This window comes from Saccostrea cucullata, unplaced genomic scaffold (assembly GCF_032062105.1).
Source record: "Saccostrea cucullata isolate Sc308-1 unplaced genomic scaffold, CSIRO_AGI_Scuc_v1 ctg3163, whole genome shotgun sequence".
Lineage (NCBI taxonomy): Eukaryota > Metazoa > Mollusca > Bivalvia > Ostreida > Ostreidae > Saccostrea > Saccostrea cuccullata.
In genome coordinates, this window is record NW_026919264.1 from 30989 (window position 1) to 51598 (window position 20610).

A 20610-nucleotide genomic window follows, 5' to 3' on the forward strand; every position below is an offset into this window, starting at 1 on the left:
ATTAAAATTTTTCTAAGTTCAAGGGGCATAACTCTGTCAAAAATGGTGCGATTGTACCCAAAACAGAACTTGACTTAGATATTCATGGGATACAGGTAACTCTTGATACCTCGAAGTCCGCGGGACCGAAGAAAAACTTCGAGAGATCAAGAGTTCAAGTTTTGAAGAGTCCGGAATTTTCCAGGTTTGTTTGGCAGGTTTTAAAATTAGTCTTGCCAGATGTAATGATTTTCATGCAGTGCTAACTTTTCACACATGCTTTTTATGAAACAGCAATATGATTTCGTATTTTAGATGAATATTTATTAATCTGAGTAAAGCTAAAATGTACATCGTCATTATTTGTTTATTTTTTATTCTTTATAATACGGACATCATACTACGCATTCGTTTAAATAAAACTACATTTTACAGCGCAGCATGTAACTTGTATACATATATGTAGCCACTTCGAGGAATCGAGGGTAAGTTTCAATAGAATATGCATAGTGGGACTAAATTTTGACTTCGATGGATCAAGAGTTTCGAGAGATCAAGAGTTCGAGATATCAAGAGTAAATTTGCTTAGTTATATAGGGGAAAAAATTGGGACCAGAGACTCACTTCGAGCGATTAAGAACTTTGAGAGATTGAAGTTAGAGCCATCAAGTTATCTGTATATCTGTATACCAAATTTCATTTCAGTATGTACAACGGTTGCAAAGAAAATGAATGGAAACTGCAAATAATTGGAGTTTTTCTAAGTCCAAGGGGCATAACTGTCAAAAATGGTGCAATCATACCCATAACAAAACTTGACCTAGATATTCATGTGATATATCTGTATACCAAATTTCATTTCAGTATGTGCAACGGTTGCGAAGAAAATGAACGGAAAGTATAAGTGGACAGACAGACAGCAGCAGGGTATAAAAATATTTGGTATAAAAAGTCCACTTTCAAGAATTACCTAATTACCCAAGACTCAAAACACTAAGGAACATTTGAACATTCTAAAATTCAGAACAAAGCTTTAAAGTTCCCAAGTATATATTTCAATCAATAAAGCAAATATATAAATCAACACCAACACAGAAAATAGTGCATTTTAGTAAATAGCTTTTTTAATTTCAACAAGGTTGTAGAATTTAACTCGAATTTCCTCCATACAAACATGTCATTGATTGATAGAGCTCACTGCTTATCAATGAAATTGCACATTACTTGTTTGGTAAAGATTTGGCTGTTGTTTTCTTTTGTTTCTGCTTAAAAGCAATCTTTCTTGTTTTCTGCATAATGAATCTGTAACTTATTTACCCCATTCATACAACACAATTTGCATACCTCAGTATATTTTACTCATATGTAAATTTACTAACATGTGCAATTTTTGTCATATAAACTGAACTGCTCACATGCAAATTCTGCACAGTTGAGTAAATTTGACACCTGGTCAGGACTAAGTGCAAATTAACTTTTGCATACATGTTGTCGCAAATTATTTAGTTCATGTGTGTAAATTTTGTCATATGAACATGTAGCAAATTTACTTATGTATGTATTTTGTTTTGTTTATTGCATAAATCTCAGTTTTAAGTGTTACTTTGGTTAGGTTAGAAAGCAAAACTGTAAAACTCTGAAACAAGTAATTATTCAATATCTCGCTCTGGAGCTATTCCAGGTACATGCTTTACATCAATTGCCCGAGTGGCCCCATTACAGTTTTAAATTTTCTCTTAATGACTTTCTTCCACCTCTGTCTTTGTTTTTAAACCAAATTAAGCTAGCTATTGACATATAAATTGATGTTACAGGAATTTCAAAAGCTCCATTGAAATAAGCATTCTTAAGTATCCTTCTTTGCGTGATCCCACCATGATTTTCGAGGGAATTTGTGTTTATTTCCTATTCAGATATTTGTTCCGTTTAAAGAATTTTTTTTTTAAATCGATCACCAATTTCATTTATTCTAGAAGTAATGTATAATATTCTTGCAGATATTCTATAATGACCTCACAAACTTGATGTACTCTAGATTTACAAACACCAAAAAATTTCCATTTCTCCTTTATTCTGCAGAAGATGCCAAACAGGAGATGGCAACAGCCATCTTTTTTTTTTTTTTTTTTTTTTTCACCATTGGCTCTTTTACAGTCTTTAGGACTGGGGACAAAGCATTTTTCTGGCTTCAATGATTTTAATTAATTTTTTTCTTCATGTGTAATTTGTTTTTATCAAGTTTTTTTTCCCCATATATACCAATAAATCAGAAGATCGAATTTCCCTCTAGTTTCTTTGAGGAACATTAAAAAGTTAGTCTGATACCCAAATAGTAAAAAAATAACCATTTTCTATAAAAATTAACAATTCTGAATTGGTGGACCTCCTTATTTGATATGAAAATATAAGGATTTACTTACAGTAAATAAATCTCGTCTGAAAGCATAGCAAATTAAATTTTACTTACATGTGTAGATTTACTCATATGTAAATTTGCACATATAAGGCCATAATAAATAAATTGCTAAATTCTCATCCGAATCTTTTTAAAAATCGAGGCGGGCGGGCGGCTTTTATTTTATATTTTTTATTTTTTCAGTGTTGGAGATTTTTTATTGACCTGGTCAATCGGTGTAATTTTATCTACAGTACACGAAAAAAAGTCATAGTAAAGGTTCAATTATCTCTTACTTAACACCATCACCAATCTTTTTCAACCAATGACCCTTGTTTAAAATATATATGCATGTATTACAGCAATTACCATCTTTTCAGCTGTCAAAATCATGTCAACTTTTGCGGGATTTAAAACGAAAGTAGAATGGTAGATGAATACCAATCCCGATCAGAATTAAGACGAAGAAAAACAGAAATAAAAAAAATCGAGGCGGGGGTATAAAATCGGGGTGGGCGGGGATGAGAATCTAGGAATATTTTTATTATGGCCTAAGCAAATTTTCGTCTTATGAATAGGGTATTAGTTTTCACTGTGATATAAAATCGTATGTTTTATCTATTTTTATAGCGTTTTAAAGGTCAGGGTCATATTCTAAAGATACCTGTTCAATTCGTCCCCAGAGGAAAATGGTCGAAACAATGGGGGTTTATTTTTTTGTGTAGTACGTCATCAAAAAGTGGTGTAATGAGCCTCCCTAAACAGAATGCCAATCTTCTCAAAATTATCGAAATGTATCCATCATCACTTAACATCAATAAAATCCAACCTCATGACTTTTTACACAATAAAATACGTAATTGAGTATTATTATTTATAGTTCAGTGTTCCTATTTGAAATTATGAAACAAGAGGCCCAAGGGCCTTGAATCGCTCTTCTGATAAATTGTACAATCTATCACTTCTATTTGAAGCCTCAAACTGTGTCCTAAGGACCCAAGATGCATCAACGAACAAAGTTTGATGATTCTTAGCCAGTTAGGACTGAAGATCTTTCAATATAGCTATAAAATACCATGAGTAGATCACAGTGACCTACTTTTTGATTCAAATTTTCTGAGGACTCAAGATGCATTAATTGACAAAGATTGATGATTCTAAGCCAATAAGTAGTTGAGATATTCAAAAGTAGGTCACCATAACCTACTTTTTGGTCGACATTCTCCGAAAAACCCAAGGTGCATCAACTGACAAAGTTTGACGATTCTAAGCCTGTAGTGTATGTGACCCCCCCTTTTAATTGTTATGTATTGTATTAGGTTATATGACATTCATTATTTAATCCACAATAATAGTGTTTAACCATGCTGAGTCAATGACTGTAATATTTTACTGTAATTGTGTGAGCTTGGAGCGGGTTGATTTTTCTATCAAATAGAGTCAATGTCTGTAATATGTTATCATATGCTTTATGGTGATTTGGAGCGGGTTGATGAAGTTTGTTTATTCACACAGTTTTATTCTGAGTCAGTGTCTGTAATACTTTACTATATTTGTGTGAGCTTGGAGCGGTTTGACTTTTCTATCAAATAGAGTCAATGTCTGCAATATGTTTTCATACATTATAGCGATTTGGAGCGGGTTGATGAAGTTTGTTTACTCACGAAGATTTGTTTTTATTTTATATGAATATGCTGTTCGCAAAGTTATACCTATATAAGTTATGTAATTGTATTTGTAAATATTTATAATCAAGCGTATCTTGTTATATGTTGGTAATGTAAACATGACAGAGATAATTCGAACTGATCGATTAGAGTTTGGAAGGAGATTAATGAAGTGAGCCATTTGTAAATTATTACTTACGTATATATTGCAAGACTATAACTGTGCGTAAAAGTATGCGATTGTTGTTTAGTGTTACTTAATTGATATGATACCTGTGAACAGTCTAAACTTCTTTTGACACATCTTTGACAGTTTTGGAGCTCTTCTGTACGATGTACTTCCGGTTTAGAAACTTGTTAATCTATTCAATAAATTGTTCTCCTATTGGTTGTATAGTCGATAAATTTATTGAGTATAAATGGCGCTGTCTTACGAATGAATGTATTTTGAGATGAACTAAAAATTGTTTTGAGTTTAATATGTTTTGTTTAAATTATTTGTTGTGAAATATATTTTGTTTTAATTGATAATACGTGAGAAAGAATGATTTTACATTTGTGTAGAATATTTGGTAACACTTGTTTACCTGAAAGGTTGTGATGTTTTACAATTGATCAATCAGAATGTTCGATATTATTGATCATTAATTGTTAATCCAATGAAATTTCAAAATTAATAATTCCGTCAATTTCCAGCATTTTCCGTCTTTTTCAGTCATTTTCTGTCCTTCAGTCATATAAAAGTTAGACGCTGAGAAATTCTAGTCACTCTCTTCTGCTTATTTTGATTTGGTAGGTCCGTTTTACGGAGCTTTTAGATTTTTGTTAGGATTTTATTTTAACTTATATTTTTGTCTATATTTTATTTTATTTAGGAATGTATTTCATTTTTTCATTTATTAAGTTAGGATAGGATTTAACCGTGTAGGACATTATATAGTAAAATTACTATAGACCCTTTTCCTTTGGCATATTTTGCCTAGGAGTTATTCCCCTTAGCCACCATCTTGTACTTGGCAACGTCATAGTGAATTTACCTCTTTGAGCAACCAATTTTAAACTTGCATGGAAGACATATATGGGGGAGAATATTTATAATCTTAAAATTATGAATTATTCTACCACGATTATTGTAAACATCAAAGAAATCCGCCGGACATTATTCTCCAATAAATCACGAACGTCATCAAAAAAATATCAGATCAGAAACACGTATCAAACTTGAACAATTCAATTGCATGTTTGGCTGTAGAATGAAATACTTGTTTAGACCGCACCGATGTGTCGTCTTTTGCAGTATAAACACTGTAAATTGCATCAACTTGCTGATGAAGGTCGGTTTTTATAGCTAAGCGGGCTATTCCATGGACCTCCCTACACATTTAAACAACGTGATTTTAGTAAAACCGGAACATGATTTTGTTACTGCATCTATTCATTAAAATTAATCAATACATATTACGAACAGATTTGTAAATCATAAAGGCTATTTTTAATGCAATGAAAGCTCAAATCGTCTGATTTCCATACACAGGTAAGTAAACAAAATTTCGCTCTGGTGTTAAATGGAACAGCGTTGTCGAGACATGGTGACCTAATTCGTTTCTCTATAGAGGAAACGATCAGTCGTATTTTAGCATGTTAAGAGATCTTTGTAGAACAGAAATAAAGTCCTTGTTGTCATGAATGATGCAGGATAACCTCCTCGGTCTCGAAATGTTGTTTGAAATATAAAAGCCTCGGCTAACGCCTCGGCTTTTATCTTTCAAACAACATTTCTCGACCTCGGAGGTTATCCTGCAACATTCACAAAAACGCGGACTTTATTTCTGAAATAGAGGCTTTAACAAATGTATTTTCATAAGAAAAATAGTGTTAACTTTACCTCAGTAACCAGTCTAACAAATTGAATATGGTTGAATCAAAAGCCTGAAAGGCTTCAATGGCGTCGAACAAGAAAAACAATTTCAAAAGAACTGCAAATAGGTCAAGTGAGTGACTCCAGTAACATTATAATAAAATAAAAAAAAATAGTCTTAACACAAATACAGTATAGGGCCTGATAGCCTTGTGTCCTGGTCCGAATAAGTCAGGGTTCGAATTGACCAGACATCGTCAGTAATGTCCATCCTCTATCATGTCTATATCAATCTAATTTCTTTTCAGTCAATCGAAGACATATGAAGGGTTTCGTAAATTATTTTAATTAATTGCCATTGTCAGAGTGTTGTTCTGTTGTATAGTGATTGCATCTTAACTACAACCATGACTCTAATGTTACAAGTACGATCGACTTATGATAAGGGCGCGGTAAACAAATGGAGGAAATGGATAAATACAGTAATACTGGCATTACTGGTCAATATCATAGGTTGTTCGGCTAAAATTGGATTGAAGATCGTAAAAGTAAGGCTAAGATTAAGAAATTCAATCTTTATAGTCTTGTTGTATTCGTGTTTATTTTGTAATTATTTTACCATATTTAAGATTGTTTGTATTACAGTAATCGGTCCCAAAATGTGATTCATGTCATTCGACGCACCCTCTCAGTAGAAATTCATCCGCAACAACCATAACGTTTTTCTTGCGTAAAAATTAAACATAATATCATTGTTTTGAAGTAGTATTAATTGAAGATACAATTGATTTAATTTTATATTCAAGCTATTATTCATTGTGAACGTTTTAAAAGAAATTGGTTTACAGCTGTTGATATTTTCTATTGCGGATGCATCCACTGACACGTGCGGTCGCGTAAACCTGACTGATCGCTAGATGACGATCGGGCAAGCCCGACGCCATAATAATGAAGGAATCTGGGAATATTCAATATTGCCCTACAATATGGCGGCTAAGGAAATAACTCCTAGGCAAAATATGCCATAGGAAAAGGGTCTATTGTCCGTGATCAGTTGTTTTAAGAACTCAACAGTCTATGACTGAGTAGTTCTCTTCAGTAATTAATTTTTCTAGGATTGTTTTATTTTACAATTTTACTCTACATTTATTTACAATTTTATTTTACGGCAAACTATGTAAGGAAACTTATACATTTGCTATCTTTTTCTTTTATAATGACTAAAGTTGATGAATTCAACGTAAGTCAATTTTTATTTTATTTAGATTCAGTAATTTAATTTTTCTAGCTGCGTAAATTTTTCTTTAGAATTTTTCATTCAACAACTTGGGAATTAAAATTTTTGTTTTACTTCAAACTTGATAAAGATTATTGGATTTAACATTTATGACCCGTAGTATTTACAAGCGGAATCTGTTAAATACAGTAAAGCTTGCTTTAGGTTTAACAAGTCAGTGTTATAAATGACCATGGCTTGTGTCCCATTTTAATAAAGTGTTTTAGGACTTTAACAAGCTAAACCTGTTAAATACAGTAAAGCCTGTGTTAAGTTTTAAAAGTCAAAGTTATAAATAACTACGAATTGATTTCATTATTAGGTATTGGGAAATAGACAAGATAGATTTTTGGGGTGGTTTTTCAGTCTGTTTTACGCTATGATTATTCTTATTTAATTAATTAAAACTTAATTCATTATTGTTTATTTGGTATGAATGTGGTGTGAATGTCATCGTTTGAAATAAATTGTTTGTTGATTAAAGAAATAACTTTCTTATTTTTCGATTTCATGATGTGATCAATCGATTGGGTTGCGTGATAATTTGCATAAACGCATATCACGCAAGCCAATCGATTGATCATCGTCATGAAATTAAAAAAAATCTGACAGTTATTCCTTATATTTACATGCTTTGTGCGATGTTGAATGAGTTTATTGCATCCAAACCCCCGGACAGGGTGAAAAACTACAAACAAATAATACAAAAATGTAAACAATATGTCGATATAAAACATACACAATAAAAATATGACTAGAGCGGGTTTCCATAGTTTTGAATTTTTAAATAATCTCAAAGAAAAGCTGTTCTAACGAAATAATTTCCATGAATTAATAAACAGACATTAAAATAGTTAATCCCTAGCATGTTTACAGATGTATTAATAATGCAATAATCAATCGTCGCAATCAAATTTAACGATCAAAACAAAGACAGGCAAAAACGCGCCAAATGTCAATCGACCCAATACGACAGTTAAAAAATTACATATGACTAGAAAACGAGTATTATGCATTGCCTACACATAATAGTAAATGAAAAATCACAAAACTTACTTCATAGGTGGCTTTAAACACAGTAAAATATGCTGGGTTCTGGAACCCACGAGGTTGGCACTGATGCCTTAGATCGTTTCCGGTTTACAATAAAAATAAAGTAAAAACCAACAAATCCGGAAAGAATAATTCCGGGGCACTACACTCCCCTCCTGATTTTACAAAAAAATCACCCTAATGAAATAATTCAAAATAAACTGACAATTAAAAAGACCTTACATAAAGGGTAATGAGAAAACAATCATTCTTACTCATCAAAACACAAACAATGAAAACACATTAGAGCAGTTTGTGAATGTACAAAGCAGTGTTAATTCAATCAGTGATCAATGGCACAAGTTCATGAACGGGACGGACGTAAGTGAACTCTTTTTCTCCTCTAAACAAACGGATCTCCGCTTCTCGCACTCTTTCATCAGCTCCCGGGAAAGTCTGTTTGATCATGGCAGTCGGCCATGAGTTGCATCCAGAATGGTACTCACGTAACAGAACAATGTCTCCTGTCTTTAGGTTAGGTTGGTCCGTCGCCCACTTTCTCCTGTTCTGAAGTCCTGTCAGGTACTCTTTCTGCCACTTTTTCCAGAACTCATCTGCCATCACCTGGACTCTCTGCCACTGTGACTTGTATATATCTTTGATACCAAACTGAGGGATGTCATCTGGTGGTGTTCCAACCTTTTGGGTCAAAAGACTGGCTGGCGCTAATATGGACGGGTCATCAGGATCTGTGGATATTGCCGCAATTGGTCTGGAGTTCATGACAGCGCTGATTTCAGCCATGAGGGTAACAAGCACTTCATGAGTAAGATCTTTGATGTACTTTTTGCTCAGCAAGATCCCATCTAGAATCCTTCGCGTGATTCCGATCATTCGCTCCCACACGCCTCCGAAATGAGAAGCATGTGGTGGGTTGAAAATCCAAACACAGCTGTTTTCCGCTGAGAAGTTCTTGACAGAGGCATCTTCGGTTACAACGTTCTTCATCCCCAACTCTTTGACTCCACCGACAAAGTTGGTGCCACGATCTGATCTAAAGATCTTGACTGGTCCTCGAATGGCGATAAAGCGCCTCATCGCATTGATGAAACTTGAAGTGCTGAGTTCCTCTGAGATTTCGATGTGGACTGCCCTGCTGGTTAAACACGTGAAAAGTACAGCCCATCTTTTCTGCGTTACGTGACTTCCCCTCGTTTTGCGTGCGGTTATGCTCCACGGACCGAATACATCTACTCTGACGTAAGTAAAAGGGGGTCCAGGACTTAAACGGTCTTCAGGAAGTTCAGCCATTTTAGGAGAGCAGAATGTACCACGCAATCTTTTGCAGGTGACACATTTCCCCTGAAGACTGTTGATTAACCTTTTCGCTCCCACTATCCAGAATCCCATGCTGTGAAGTTTCCCTCCTGTGAGGCGTCGACCTTGATGAAAGACCTGTTCATGACAATGCAGAGCTAATAAGGTTGCTAAATGACTTCCCTTCGGTCTCAAAATAGGACAAGTTTCAATCTGCCGAAGTGATTTGGTTCCACGCCTCAATCTTCCTCCAACACGAAGAAGTCCTCTGGAGTCTAAAAACGGTGACAATCCCAAGATAGCGTTTCCTTTCTTAATTTCTCTCCCCTCCATAAGGCTCTCAACTTCCTCCAGGAAGTATTCTCTCTGAACTGCCTTGATAATGAATTCTTCTGCTCTTTTGTAAGCTTCAGCACTTTTCGGGACCGAACAATGGTGCCATCCCACGCAGCTACTAGACTTGTTAAAGGAGTAAGCAAGGTGCTGCAGTCATGCAATAGCTCTGACTAGTCTGATCCAAGAGGAGAAATTCTTAAATCGCTCACACCAGGAGTGGTATACTTCATCCTTGCATGTGGTATGCAAGGTCTTCACAATAGGCCTCACTTCCTTATCTTGTTCCACATCCACCAATGGGAATCTGTAAGTGGGATTTCCTGGTTCACTGAGATTACACTTTTCCTCTTTTGTATTCCTAAGGAAATGGGGTCCACATAACCATCTGCTCTCTTGAAGGTCGCAGGGCTTGATTGACCTGGTGGCAATGTCAGCCGGGTTTTGATCTGTAGGACAATATTCCCACTCATGAGAAGATGTCGCCTGACGTATTTTTTCTACTCTATTTCCCACATATACGTAGAATCGTCTGCGTTCGTTGTTGATGTATCCAAGTACGACCTTGCTATCGGAATACAGGGTCGTGGCAGCTATTTCAACATCTAGGTTGTTCAAAATCGTGCTTTTCAGTTGAGATGCCAACACAGCTGCACACAATTCCAGACGTGGAATTGTGTGCCCATGTACAGGTGCCACCTTTGCCTTTGCCTGGACAAATCCTACATGAGGGGTGCCGTCTGTCTGGAAAGTCTTCATGTAGGCCACCGCACTAATTGCCTTTTGTGACGCATCGGCAAATATGTGTAGTTCTCTTCGCAAGACCTCTGCACTATTGATGTAAGCGTAAGCCCTTGGTATTGCTATGTCCTCTAACACTGGCAATGACTCTCGCCACTCACACCATAGAGTACTGGTCCTCGGGGAGTGGGTCATCCCAGTCTAATTTCTCGGCCATCAAGTCGCGTAGTATCATTTTTCCTTTGACTATAACAGGTGCGAGGAATCCAATTGGGTCATAAAGGCTGTTGATAGTTGCAAGTACTCCCCTTTTTGTATAAGGGTGAAGAGTACGCGAGACTTGAAATGTAAACATGTCTATGGAGACATTCCAGCTCACACCAAGGGTCCGTTGAAGGGGTGTTTTTTCATCTAAATCTAGGTTTAGATCCTTGAGTTCTTTGGCTAAGTCATTGCTTGGAAATGCGGAGCATACCTTCAAATCATTGGAAGCCAGTTTATGCAACCTGATGTTCCCTTCCTCCATAAGAATTTTCTGCGTTTTCGCGACTATGTTAACTGCTTCGTCAACTGTATCTACGGATAAGAGCCCATCGTCGACGTAAAAGTTTCTACTCACAAATTGTCTAACATCCTCATCGGCATTTCTTACAGTTCTGCGAAGTCCCAAAGTAGCTACTGCTGGGGATGCACTATTCCCAAAGACATGTCTCTTCATCCTGTACTCTGTAAGTTCTTTCTCTACATCATTGTCTTTGTGCCAAAAGAATCGTAAATAGTTTCGGTGACATGCTGGAACTGAAAAGCGGTAAAACATCTGTTCTACGTCTGCTGTCACTGCTACCTGGAACTGGCGAAACCTTAGCAGGATTCCAAGAAGGCTGTTTACCAAGTCTGGTCCGGTCAAGAGAACACTGTTGAGATTGAGTCCTTGAATCTGTGCAGATGAATCAAACACGCATCTGACGCTTCCTTTCTTGGGATGATAAACTGCGAAAAGAGGCAAGTACCAGTGTTCTTCCTCTGGAGAAGAAAGTGGTGGAGCAATCTCAGCATGGCCGTTATCCAGGATTTTGCTCATAAATTCCACGACAAGCTGTTTTTTGTCAGGGTCCTTCTGAAGTCCTCTGGTGAGTAGATTTGCCCTGTGAAGTGCGTGAATTCTATTGCTCGGAAGGAGGGGTCGGTTTTCTCTAAATGGAAGTGGTGCACACCAACATCCTTCAGAATCTCTTTCAAAACCTTGCTCCATGATGTCGATGAACTTCTTATCCTCTACGGAGAGGCCTGGTGAGTCGTCATGCTTTGTCTTAGCGAATATGTCGGCTTTCTTCAGTTGAAATGAATTTTCACAAGTTTCCATGAGAGACATACGCCCATTAGTCCTAGTATGTCTTACACACTGACAAAGATTCCTGAGAATGTGAGGCCCCGTAGCATACCTCACCAATCACTACCCACCCTAGGTGCAGTCTTTGAGCAAATGGAGAGTCGGAGTCTCCCAGTCTTTGGTCGAGAATGTGGTGAGCAGGCAGCAAATCTCTGCCAACCAGTTATGTTATCTCGGCGTCTTGATCTAAAGGGGGTATTTCCTCTTCTATGTCTCTCATGTGTCTGTAAGATCTCGCGACCTCTGGTGTTGGAATCTCATCCCCGTTGTTTGGGATATAGTTGCATTCCATCAATGGTGGAAGACGAAGACTAGATTTTCTGTCCAGAGATGAGATAATGAATCCTGCCGATCTCCTTCCAGTTTGAGTAGAATGCCCGGAACATGAGGTAAGTTCGTATTGGATGTCTGGACCTTCCACACCAAAGAATTTGAAGAAATCACTGTTTGCTAAAGACCGATTGCTCTGTTCGTCAATTATCGCATACGTTCGTAGCACCTTGTCTGGGTTATCTCCGTGGCGGATGTTGACCAAGAGAGTCTTAGCACAGGACTTGCTAGTTTTATGTACGTTTCCGCAAATTTGTGTACATACAGTCTTCACCTGGCTGTCATTGTCAGTGTCACTTGCGTGTTTCCCAACATGCAGGGCGGTGGCATGTCCTGGCTCCTTGCAGATGTTACACTTTATCGTTTTCTGACAGTCTTTGGGCAGATGTTTCTCTTCACAGCATTTGAAACAAATTCCCTTTGATCTAAGGAATTCTCTTCTCTCTTGAACGGTTTTCTTCTGGAAGACACGACAAGAGTTCAATGAATGGCCAGTCTCATGTAAGGGGCACAGTTGCGCGTGTTCAGTCTTGTCCATGGGCCTTGAAGCATTCGTGTCAGTTTTCCTTGTGGCAACAGATGAAGCACCTGTAGGGTACTGTGGCATTCGTCGACTTCCATCCTGAACAACTTTGGTGTTCTCGATCACATTGTCATAGTAAAAGGATGGGTCATTTTTCATTCGTGCAGTGTCACGGAGAAATTTACAGAAAACATGGGAGGGTTGAAAAGTCATGTAGTGATTTTCTTTAAAGCTGTTTGCATGCCTGGTCCACTTCTCTTGGATTTGGTACGGGAGTTTCGACACAATGGGGTTCACTCCACTTGATGAGTCAAAGTATGCGAAAAGCGAAGAGAGGTGTGGAATTTCCTTTGCTGCTTCTATTTCTGACACAATGTCTACGAGGTCGTATAACCGTTTGTTGTCTTTAATACTGAGTTTTGGGAAGGCTGAAAGTTTGTTTTTCAGTGCCGCTTCGATCATCTCAGGTCTACCATACCTGTCCTCCAAGTGTTCCCATAGTCGGGCTAAAGCAACATCAGGATTCACACTGGCGGTCCTTATGCTTTGTGCATATCTCGCTGATTCTGGTCCCAACCATTTATTCAATAGTTCTAACTCTTCCAAGGATGTTAAGTTCAGTTCACTCACAATGTTTTTAAAACTTGTTTTCCATCCTGTGAAGTATTCTGGGCGGTCGTCAAATTTTGTGAGTCGTCACCACAATAAATCTTTCTTCGCAAGGAACTTAGACACTTCATTAATATGTCCATTGCTCGAGTCTCCTTTGGAACGAATGCTGGCGCCATAGGAGACAGTGTAATGTTGTTTGGTACGACACCTTGTTCCTTTTTTTCCAATCCAGTCTTCAGCTCTGACTGCTGTTGTACAAACTCTTCGACTCTCTCTTGAGCGACTTGCTGAAGGTTTTTGTATTCTTTATCTGTAAAATTCTCGTCTGATACTTCATCTAAATAATCTAGACTGTTCATTTCAATCTGTGCCTCCTCCATCTCTCTCTTGCACTGTAGAATTTTAAGATCATGGTCAAGTATGGCTTTTCGTTTCTCCATCTCAAATTCTTGTTGCAGATATTTTTCCTGCACTTTTGCCGCTTCTAGTTTAGCCCGGTGTCTGGCTAGCTCTGAAGCTATGGAGGAAGACCTTCTCCCTGAAGACATGGCTGTAGGTGGACTTATCTGGCTGATGTTTGTCGTTGATTTTTCCATTCAATTAATCAGTAGCTCGGCTATGAATTTTTCACTGTGCAATGTTGAATGAGTTTATTGCATCCAAACCCCCGGAGAGGGTGAAAAACTACAAACAAACCATACAAAAATGTAAACAATATGTCGATATAAAACATACACAATAAAAATATGACTAGAGCGGGTTTCCATAGTTTTGAATTTTTAAACAATCTCAAAGAAAAGCTGTTCTAACGAAATAATTTCCATGAATTAATAAACAGACATTAAAATAGTTAATCCCTAGCATGTTTACAGATGTATTAATAATGCAATAATCAATCAATTGTCGCAATCAAATTTAACGATCAAAACAAAGACAGGCAAAAATGCGCCAAATGTCAATCGACTCAATACGACAGTTAAAAAATTACATATGACTAGAAAACGAGTATTTTGCATTGCCTACACATAATAGTAAATGAAAGATCACAAAACTTACTTCATAGGTGGCTTTAAACACAGTAAAATATGCTGGGTTCTGGAACCCACGAGGTTGGCACTGATGCCTTAGATCGTTTCCGGTTTACAATAAAAATAAAGTAAAAACCAACAAATCCGGAAAGAATAATTCCGGGGCACTACATGCTTTGATTCCGCCAATCCACATGCTCCAAGCCCTGCTTCTGTCTAGCTGTTTGTCCCGCCCTGAACGTGGTTGTTTTGGAACCACGCCAATACATTGATGGGGAAATAAAGTACATTTACAATTTGTAATTTTATCTAGGACAAAGACATTGGAAATGTAAATATAATGCATTTAATAAATTTGTTTAATGTTTACAATCTTATGTCTTCTTTGCGAACGGTACATTTATGAAGAAAGTTGAGTGAAAATTATCTATACCATATACAGTTAGCAGAACCGTTAGTGTTACAAAGTACCAGAGATACTTTAATATAGCCATAAAATGTCAGAATTAGGTCACCTTAACCTTCTTTTTGGTCAGCATTCTCCAATAGTCTAAGATCCATCAACTGACAAATGTTGATGATTCTAAGTCAAAGTACCTGAGATATTCAAAAGTAGATCACAGTGACCTACTTTTTGGTCAACATTCTCAAAAAAAAACCCGAAGTGCATCAACTGACACAGTTTGACAATTCTAAGCCAATAAGTACCCAAGATACATAAATATAGCCATAAAATGTCAAAAGTAGGTCACAGTGACCCACTTCTTGATTGACTCCGTAAACCCAAGATGCATCAAATGGCAAAGTTTGATGATTCAAAGCCAATAAGTACCTGAAAAACTTAAATATGGTCATTGAATTAATTTAAAAAGTAGGTCACTGTGACCTACTTTATCATAAATATGTTTAAAGGCCCCAAGATGCATCAACTTACAAGATTTGATGACACCTCTCTGTGTCTGAAATAATGGGATTAAATGTTTTTGAAAAGATTAGCCATAAAATTCAAAAAGTAGTCAAGGTGTATGGAAAGCCAACGGGTTCAAAATTCCAACTCTGTAATTCTTAAAATGTACACATGTAAACCTGAAATTGTAAATTGTAAATCTTAATTTCATAATTTGTCAATTGTTCTTTCAAATTTGTTAATTGTATATTATCCAATATAAATTGAAAAGTGTAAAAATGTAAATGCAAGTTATGTCTATGATCACATGTAATACGTAGACTTGCGATTTGTCAACTTATGAAATGTACTTTCTTGATATGTAAATTATGCAAGGTTGCATATTAAGACGAAAGAGGGCGCTATAAGGGTGGAAAGTCATTTCGCCCCAAAGGTATTAAAATGAAGATCCTAATCCAATTGAGTTTTGTGATATGCATAATACGTAGACTTGTGATTTGTCAACTTATGAAATGTACTTTTGTGATTTGTAAATTATGCAAGGTTGCATATTAAGACGAAAGAGGGCCCTATAAGGGTGGAAAGTCATTTCGCCCCAAAGGTATTATAACGAAGATCCTAAACCAATTGAGTTTTGTGATATGCACGCATATTATGCCTTCAAACGGTCTCTTAAGTTGTTTACAAATAAGATTTAATGCAGAAAAGGTCTCGTGAATCTTATCCAAAAGGGGGGGGCGAGGTGCACCCAAGTCAAAATATTCCAAACCAAAAAAAAATTCTTCGACAAGCAAAAAAATAACCTATTTCGTGTTAGTGATTGTGGTTTGTGTGTGTGTGGGGGGGGGGGGGGGCAAAAGTCATTTTCTATGTGCATAAATCAGTATATACATTTGATAACTCTGTACATTAAATTTTGGGGAGGGGTCCGGTTTCCCAAATTCCCTGCTAAATCCGCGCACGGAGAGGTGCAGAGGGAATCGAAAGTTGTTTTTTTTTTCAGTTTTATAGAGAAGCGTGAATACTAGGCATGTAGTATCAGAGGGCGGCTCCCCCTTCCCACTTTTTCTCGGACATATTTTACTGTAATTTAGTATCAAAACCCATCATAACTATGGATCGAATTGTCTTGTGAAAAAGTAAGAACCATAGCACAGCCTCCCCCAGTGTCAATTATTTTTCTGGGTGTCCCTTCCAAAAACGTTGCTACATGCATGAGGACTAGATTTTTCACGTGTTCTGTTTTTGTGTGATTGTTGGGCCCAACAGAAACCTTTATTCTGAACTTTATTTTTTTCACGAGGATGCATGGAATAAACTATATATGTAACCCAACAAAACTGAGGTGCTCCATACCTTCTGAGATGTGTTCATCTCTATAAAATCATCTGATTAATGTATACAAACTCAATGAGTGGTGCAAAGAGAAGGAACCACCCCCCCCCCCACTTCCTAGTAGTGTGATAGTCTTCTATCTTACAAAATATTATAAAATATATTAATGATTATTTATAAACACAAAAATAGTCATATGTTTGGAAGAAAAAAGAGAAAATACTTCGTACTTAATGTATGATCAGTATGATCACTTCAAATAATTTTTTATTAAATTTTTCTAAAAATAAAATTAAACTATTGTGTACTTTACAAAAACAAGAATGGGGTCTGTCAATACATGTATATTTTCAAATTCCAGGATTTTTTTTCTAAATGAGGGTTGAGTTTCATGTCCACTAAAAAAATCATCCAAACGCAGAAAAGAAATTGTGCACGTGTGTGCGGGGGTGGGGGTGGGTGTTAATGGACAATTCTTGTTGATAAGCTGTTTCAAATATTTATATGACTCTTCTACTTATTTACGAGAGGTTCACAACTCCTGAAAGGGGGGGGGGTCAAGGTTATTTCTTAATTGTTTTACTGTATAAAATTCATTAATGAAAATCTGAGGGGTCGATCCTGGGGCCCATTTTACAAAAGAACTTACGACTAAGACCAAAATTTTATTTCACTCATAACTTTTTATTTTACATTAATTTGAAAATTGTTTTAATCTTTTAACAAGAGGCCCATGGGCCACATCACTCACCTGAGAAGCTTTGACCATTCCGTTCTTTAATAGATTCCCCCCTTGTAATACATATTGTGACCCCACCCTACCCAACTGATCATAATTTAAACAATTTGAAATCTACATTACCATAGGATGCTTTGATTCAACATTGTAAAACTTTGATTTCCTATTGTGGCCCCGCTCTACCCACGACGTTTATGATTTGAACAATTTAGAATCTACACTATCCCTGGATGCTTCCACATAAGTTTCAGCTTTTCTGGCTCAGTGGTTCTTGAGTAGAAGATTTTCAAAGATTTTTCCAATATATTTCTATGTAAAACTTTGATTCCCCATTGTGGCCCCGCCCTATCCCCGGGGGTCATGATTTTAACAATTTAAAATCTACACTACCCCAGGATGCTTCCACATAAGTTTCAGCTTTTCTGGCCCAGTGGTTCTTGAGTAGAAGATTTTCAAAGATTTTTCCTATATATTTCTATGTAAAACTAGAAATAGAAAAATTTAACATTCAGGGTGCCCATAAGTTTCACCCAAGGATTTTTGCTTTGTATCCCAAGGTTGAATTTAACAACTTAGAATCTACACTACCCTTAGACGCTTCCACATAAGTTTCACCTTTTCTGGCCCAGTGGTTCTTGAGAAGAAGATTTTTTAATCGAAAATGTGAAAAGTCGAAAATGTGAAAAGTTTACAGATGGACGGACAGACGGACAGCTAGGACAGACAGACAGACGGACGACGGACAAAATGTGATCAGAAAAGCTCACTTGAGCCTTTGGCTCAGGTGAGCTAAAAATAATTCAACAAGATATTTTTATGTTAGCAATTTCAAACAGGATAATTAATTTTACAAAATTTTAAAATCAACTAAATTTTTGGGTCTTAGTTGTTAAGTTCTTTTATAAAAGGGGCCCCTGGCCTCTATATAACCCCCAACCACCCTTCTGCAGAATCTGCCAGTAACACTACAGAAAAAGCTTTTAAAAAAATTAGAAAATTATTCAGGATTGTTGGGAGTTTTTACTAGAGTATAATCTGTTAATACATTATCATTTACAAACAGTCTTAAAGACAGGCAGGAAATTATTTTATTCATCAGCCTTTCTTTATATTTTTGCCTGGTGGGACGCACTCATTGTCATCATCGTCCTTTACACCCTGTGGTGTGTAGGGCAGCAACAAACTTCCTCCACTCATATCTATTCTGGGCCAGCCGCGTCAATGATCCTCAGGTCTCCTGCATTGCTGGACGCATTGGGGAAATGATTAAATTGTTAAGCAACGAATTAACCTGCCACCCTTATAGCGCCCCCTATCGTCTTAATGGGTGTTAGCATAATGCAACCTTGCATAATTTACATATCTATGAAAGTACAATTCACATTTCACAAGTTGACAAATCGTAAGTCTACGAATTACACGAGAGCCTCAGCAAAACTTGCATTTACATTTTACACTTGTCAAATTACGCATGGGTAGTTACAACTAACAAATTGTGAAAAAACAATTGACAAATTATGAAATTAAGATTTACAATTTACAAATTCATGTTTACATGTGTACATTTTAAGAATTACAGAGTTGGAATTTTGAACCCGTTGGCTTTCCAAAAAGGTGATCTACTTTTAAGTTGACATTGTAGGAGGATCCAAGAAGCATCATCAACTGACAAAGTTTGATGATCATAGGCCTTAAAGTGTCCAAAATATGCCTCCAAATCAATTTGAAAATAAGTGTCTGCAACATTAAAAAAGTAGGTCACCGTGACCTACTTTTGAGTTAACATGATGTAAAGTCCAAAGATGCATCAACTTACAAGATTTGATGATCCTAGTCTTTATAGTAAGCAAAATATAAACGTTTTTATAAAGTGTAAAGAACTATATGCGGTATATTGCATATGTTTGCCCCCACAAAAGTCAAATTTTGAAAACTTCCTGAAATGTGCTGAATTCAATAAATTGTACGAGAAATATAAGTTAACAGAAAATATTACAGTTCCAGAGCAGTGTATTCACAATTTCTGTTTTTATGACGTCACAAACTAGTCCGATTTTATATCCTTTTTCAGAAAGAGGACAAAATGGACAAAATTTCAACAATTTAAGCTTTAGAATTTATAGAGCGCATGTGTGTTCAGGAACAATATTGACATATTTCATTGATATTATCATTCTACACATTATATCAAAATATTAATCCTGAACACACATGCGCTCGGTGACTTTTATTTAAAATATCAATGAAATATGTACATTTTTCCGCAAAATTCATAAAAAACTGAAATTTACGTCATATTTGTGACGTCATTACGTACATATGACGTCATTACTTATGAAATTATTCAGTGCTTTGAAGTCAGCATATACTCCCCTGTTTAAGGACTTAATTAAATATTACTCCATCAAAGTTTGATTTTGGGGGGCAAATGTTGGTTAATACCGCATATAGATCTTTAGGTCAACTTTGAAGTGACCTTGAGACCACGCCCTTTGCCCCAGGGTAATTCCCAGTGCAAATTCTAATCTTTAGCATATCCTGATCCTTGTATGTTAAAGTTTGGTGAAAATCTGCTTGGTGGTTCTGGAGAAGAAGATTTTTTAGCAACCAGTACTTTTGGTTTTATTTTCCTGATTATCTCTCCTTGTTTTAAGGGTCCCAACCCTTAGTTTAGTATAAATGGTAGTCCCTGGGCCACGGATACCCTGTGAGAAATTTGACAATGATTGGCCAAGGGGTTCTTGAGTTATGGCCCAATTCTAAAAAGTTTATGCACACCGCACAAATGGCCAAAGCATTAGCTCTTTGAGCCTTTGGCTCAGAAGAGCTAATAATCAATAAAAGTTTTAACTGATAGCAATACCATAATTCCTTCATGCAATTTAATGCCTGAATATTTCCTAGAGAAATGAGGAATTTTTTAAAATGCCAAGTTGCTGATAAGGTTTCTGGACAGTATCTCCATCTGTAATCACCTCCCTCAATCTTAATCACAGTAATAAGTTTCAAAGGCTAGAAATAATATGTACAGGAAATGAAAGTGTGCCATTGATAAAAGAACATGTAACCAAAGCTGATCTTCATAACTGTTATCTATATATAACTATTATAGGCAAAGTTCCACAGTAGTATGTATCTCAAAATGCAA

General features: G+C 36.4%; 1 protein-coding gene across 2 annotated transcripts in view; it reads right to left on the minus strand.

Moving 5' to 3' along the window:
* LOC134283442 (mitochondrial genome maintenance exonuclease 1-like) overlaps positions 1–20610 on the minus strand; it is a 125017-nt gene that overhangs the window by 6406 nt on the left and 98001 nt on the right. The window contains exon 1 of one of the 2 annotated variants that reach the window (XR_009995483.1): positions 8232–9872. The exons of the other annotated variant lie outside the window; for it this stretch is intronic. The gene's annotated coding sequence lies outside the window, so the exon portion shown is untranslated. Of the gene's footprint in view, positions 1–8231; positions 9873–20610 lie in introns of those variants that run through there. 2 annotated transcript variants of the gene reach the window in all.